This window comes from Tenrec ecaudatus, chromosome X, assembly GCF_050624435.1.
Source record: "Tenrec ecaudatus isolate mTenEca1 chromosome X, mTenEca1.hap1, whole genome shotgun sequence".
Classification (NCBI taxonomy): domain Eukaryota; kingdom Metazoa; phylum Chordata; class Mammalia; order Afrosoricida; family Tenrecidae; genus Tenrec; species Tenrec ecaudatus.
The window spans coordinates 33,986,810-33,991,822 of record NC_134548.1 but is presented as its reverse complement, the minus strand read 5'-3'; the positions used below and the strand labels follow the sequence as shown (position 1 = coordinate 33,991,822).

Here is a 5,013-nt window from a genome sequence, read left to right as displayed (position 1 = left end):
AACAACAGAAATGTGGGTGAAGGGAGACAACTGAAGCTGTAAGATAAGAAATAATAATAGCAATGTTTAACTGATCAAACATTCACGAGGGTGGGGGGGGGAAGAGTATACCAATGACTCAAGTAGAAAATGTTTTGGAAATGATGGCAACATAAGTACAAATATGCTTGATACAATTGATGTATGGGATGTAAGAGCTATAAGAGCACCCAATAAAATTATGTACAAAACAGGAGGGGGTGCTTAAGCATTGGAACAATTGTGAGGATGGTGAAGGCCAGGCAGACTTTTGTTCTATTGATTATTAGGCCACCATGGGCTGTAACTGACTTGATAGCACCTAACAACAACAACCAACGGATGATCTCTCAATTATGTAATTCTTTATGTATGGGGGAGGAGGGATGACCCCCCTCTGAAACCCGGAATTTTTTCTTCAAAGCTATATATTTAATTTTTTTTTACAAAACAACTTTATAACCTTCAAAGTATACTCCATTATACTTAATATATTTGTCAAATCTGTGATTCCATTCTTGGACACATTTTTCGAATTCATCTGGGTGACTGACAGCATGTCCATTGTTTTTTCTTCATCTTTCTAAGTCATCAAATCGCTGAACTTTCATGTTCCTCTTCATTCACAGAAACAAAAAGAAGTCTCGTGGAGTGAGGTCAGATGAGTAAGGTACATGGGGCAAGAGAGACGTACTGTTTTTCTACCTAAAACTGGTACACTGAGATGACTGTGTGAGTAGGTTCATTGTCGTGGTGGCAAAACCAGTACTCTGCCACAAACCAAGTCTTTTTTTCTCACTGTTATTAGATCCAGAAAACAAATGCTTTTTTATTTCACTTGATGAGATTTTTTTTTTGCTGAGGTTACCATCGAATCTTCCACTGGCTTGATTGATGCTTGCTTTCAGGGTGGTAAGAATAGCTAGCACCATGTCTCATGACCAGTAATGACCTTAGATAAAAGTCTGCATCTCTTCAGAGCTATGCTTTTAAAGCACAGCATGTTTCTACTTTATACTCTTTTTTGCTGGTCAATCAGAAACGAGGCACAAATTTCACAATGGCCTTTCTCCTTTCCAAATCTTCTGTTAAAATTTGCTGAACTGAGCTCCAAGATAATCCAGATAACTTCCCCATCTTTTCAATAGTCTGTTGTTGGTCTTCCAGCACAAGCGCATGAATTTTGTTGACATTTTTATCTGTTCCGGAGGTTGACAGACATCCAGAATGAATTTGTCATTAATCAACATTTCACCTTTTGAAATGAGAAAACCATTGGTACACTTGAGCTTTTTTTCATAGTGTTCACTGTTCTTGTAAGCTGTGTTCAACATCACAACAGTTTCCGCAGCATTTTTCCAGAACAGGAAACAAAGTTTCACAGTTGCATATGTAGTTATCTTAAATTGGCTATCCCAAAAAATGAAGTTCTATAGAAACTGCTTTTACCAAAAATATTCACTGTGACCAGAGACTTCCCAGATAATACTGCTGGGCACACTAACGCAAAGCGAGTGGCCTATTAGGAACAATGCATAATACTAAAGCTCCGCCCAATCAGAGCCTCTTCTGGGTGTTTTGTGGTACCCTCAAGTGGCAAAGTGTTAAATACAGGATAGACTCTGAAAAACTGTTATTAAAAAGATAAAAGTGCTCTTTTTCTGTCATGGTTGTGCGTGTGTGTGTGTGTGTGTGTGTGTGTATGCATTCATGCGAGGTTGGTGCTCAGGAGTATACTGCCCAGCTGGTTGCTTGGATCTGGGTTTGCTTTAAGATTTATGTCACCACTGAAGACCATTCAAGATGTTTCAGTTCAACCAGGAGCTGAAGCTGATTAGCAAGTATGGGCTCCAGAACAAATGTGCGGTCCGGGGGTCAAGTTCACTCTGGCCAAGATCGGCAACACGGCTTGAAGTTGCTAACTCTGGACTAGAAGAACCAATGGCATCTGTTTGAAGGTAACACACTCCTGTGGCTGCTGGTCTGCAGCTGGGTGCTGGACTAGGCCAAGATGAAGTTAGATTACATCCTGTGCTTGAACATCAAAGAATCCTTGGATAGATGTCTGCAACCCCAGGTCTTGAAGCTGGGCCTAGCCAAATCCATCTACCCTACTGCCTCTATGTGTTGACACAGCATTGCCACATCAGAGTCTGCAAGCAAATGGTGGCCATCTCATCTTTCATCGTTTGTCTGGACACCCAGAAGTACATTGACTTCTCATTCTACTTGCCCTAAAGAGGAGGGCGACCAGCGCGTGAAGAGAAAGAACACCTAGAGCGGCCAGGGCAGGGCTGCAGCTATTGAGGATGAGGAGGATTAAACCCAGCCAATCCCTCCTGGGTCTAGTTCTCAATCAGATAATAAAAAGTATCAATGGGGGAAAAGAAAAGAAATATAAAAGCATGAATGCGTAAAATTATCTTCCTCAACAAAGCATGCCATACACATATTTATCTCATAATCAGCACATTCAACTTCCAGTAATCTGAACTAAGACCAATAAAAACCAACAGCAGAATGACAATATGCATTTTTCATATAAAAATATCTGTGTATGTTTTGGGAGGTACACTAGATTTTTCTTCCTAAGATTTCCTCCACAAGGGTTCCCATTAAAAGGAGTGTCAATTATGTAAACACAGGCTGATTTATATCCATCAGATAGACCATAGAAATATGATGAGAGAGATGCAAGTCAGTTATGAATCATGCAATTTCTATAAACCACACATTGATGCATGTTTATCATACTGCTTGTATTTCATGACTTCCGCATACATTATTTCAGTCACCACCTGCAGATGAACATTTCTAAGCTTGCTTCTTGATTCTTTACAAGGTCTTTCTAGAATGGAAAAATGTATTCTGGTTGCATATTTTTCTCTCAAAGCTATTGCCCACCCCCCCCCCTGAACTTAAAGTGTACACATGTATCAATTTTAAGATATAAGGTAATTAAAGATTTTTAAAATGCCATTGAGCACAGTGCATTAATTTAATGTTATGTTTCAATGTTTGGCTGAGGTTTTAATTTTGTGAAGCCCCAACTATTACAAACGTATAATATAATGGATTATTATTACAATTATTTACCTATCAACAAACCCAGCAGGTAATACATAAGATAAATAATTAAAGGATCAAGGAAACCACTGGAAATAGAGAATTATTTGCACAGCCTGAATAAAAAGCTCCTAAGCATTACTACAAAGCAGTGGCTAAAGGGACCCAAAGTAAAAGGATAATTATACACTTCAAGAGTCACCTTTAATATGTTCTCTGTGCTTTCCAAACAGCAGCCACTAGAGTAGGAGGTGGTTATGCTCTATAGGTGAGTTTGTACGTCTTTAAAAATCTGGCAAATATTTCCTTTACTCCTACCAGTTGGCATCAAGTTGATTCTGACTCAAGGCAAATCCATTTTTCAATGGTTTAATTTTCACAAAGAGGTTGCCAGGACTTTCTTCTGAGGTACTCTGTGTGATCTTGAGCCATCAATGAAGCAGCAGCAAAACACTTAACTATGTGCACCACCCAGAACTGTTCACTTCATCATAAATAACGATTAATATTTGTAGACTAAAATTTATCTTTTAACTTTGCATTAGACTTAACATTGTAAGCACTGGCTCATAAGGTTAAGATTTACAGTGGATGCCCTAAATCTGTTTAAGTCTCTACGCAAATTTAACATTCTCTGAGCTCTTTCTTCTCATTAACTGGTAATGTAGAAAAGCTCTGCTCTCATGCAGAGTATATATGGCACAACACCCCTGACTAGCCCTTGTAGCGGCATCCTTACCCCATAATGAAAATTGGAGTAATAGGGCCAAAAAAGAAAGAACCAATGGTACCGAAGGAAGAAATACAAACTGCATTGACCAAAAATATGTCTCCAGGAATTAATGGTATATAAAGTGAAATATTTCAGCAAGCTGATGAAGCATAGGATACACTCACTCTTCGGAAGAGAGCTACTTGGCCTACTGACTGTAAGAGATGCACATCTGCAGCCACTCCAAAGAAAGGAGATCCAATAAATGTACAAATTATAAAGCAATATGATTAATATAATTTGCAAATAAAATTGTGCTGAAGATTATCCAACAATGGTTGCAGCAGTACATTGGCAGGTAGCTAGAAGAGGTTCAGGCTGGATTCAGAAGAGGATATGGAACAATGGATATCATTACTGATGTCAGGTGGATCTTGATTGACAAAAGAGAATTACTCCAAAGATATTTACTCGTGTTTTATTGACTATGCCAAGGCATTTGACTGTGTGGATCATAACAAACTACAAATAATCTTGAGAAGAATGGGAATTCCAGAACACTTCATTGTGCTCCTGTGGAATTTGTACATGGATCAAGAAGCAGTTGTGCAAACTGAATAAGAGAATACTTCATGAATTGAAATAAAAAAGTGTGCATTGGGGTTGTTTCCTCTCAACATACTTATTCAATCTGTAGTATGCTGAATAAATAATCATACAAGCTGAATTATATGAAGAAGAAGGTGGGATCAGAATTGGAGGAAGGCTTACTAACAACCACTGACATGCAAATGACACAACCTTGATTGCTGAAACTGGGGAGGACTTGAAGCACTTGCTGATGAAGATCAAAGATTGCATCTTTCAGTCTGGATTACAACTCAATGTAAAGAAGACCATAATTCTCACAGTGGGACCAATAGGAAATACCATGATGGAGAAAAGGTTGTCATTGCCAAGACTTTCAAATTGCTTGGAACCACAATCAGTGCTCATGGAAGCTACAATCAAGAGGTCAAATGGGGAAAAAAAGAAAAGAAAGAGATCAAAGGACATATTTCTCTTGATAAATCTGTATAGAACCTCTTTCAAGGGTTGAAAATCAAGGATGTTACTTTGAGAACTAAAGTGCTCCAGGTTCTAGATATGGCCTTTTCAATTGCCTCATAAGTATGTGAAAGTTGGACTTTGAATAATGAAGACTGAATACATTTGAA

At 38.4% G+C, this 5,013-nt stretch overlaps 1 pseudogene; it reads left to right on the top strand.

Moving 5' to 3' along the window:
- The first annotated feature begins 1,720 nt into the window (after positions 1 to 1,720).
- LOC142433262 (small ribosomal subunit protein uS4-like) lies at positions 1,721 to 2,341 on the top strand (annotated as a pseudogene).
- Positions 2,342 to 5,013: the final 2,672 nt, after the last annotated feature.